This window comes from Arachis duranensis, chromosome 9, assembly GCF_000817695.3.
Source record: "Arachis duranensis cultivar V14167 chromosome 9, aradu.V14167.gnm2.J7QH, whole genome shotgun sequence".
Lineage (NCBI taxonomy): Eukaryota > Viridiplantae > Streptophyta > Magnoliopsida > Fabales > Fabaceae > Arachis > Arachis duranensis.
The window spans coordinates 71,197,998-71,198,422 of NC_029780.3; positions in this window are offsets into that span (position 1 = coordinate 71,197,998).

The window sequence follows — 425 nt, forward strand, 5'->3', positions numbered from 1 at the left end:
TCTGCAGTTGTTTTCTTTAGGTGAATGGATCCACCTGCAGAATGGTCCAATGACATTTTCGAAAATTCAGATAGACCATAATAGAATATATCTAGTATGGTCCATTCTGAAAACATGTCAGATGGACACCTTTTGGTCAGCTGCTTGTATCTTTTCCAAGTTTCATAGAGGGATTCACCATCTTTTTGTTTGAAGGTCTGAACATCCACTCTAAGCTTGCTCAGCTTTTGAGGAGGAAATAATTTATCCAAGAAGGCCGTGACCAGCTTCTCCCAGGAGTCCAGGCTATCCTTAGGTTGTGAATCCAACCATATTTTAGCTCTGTCTCTTACAGCAATAGGGAAAAGCATGAGTCTGTAGACTTCAGGATCTACTCCATTTGTCTTTACAGTCTCACAAATCTGCAAGAACTCAGTTAAAAACTG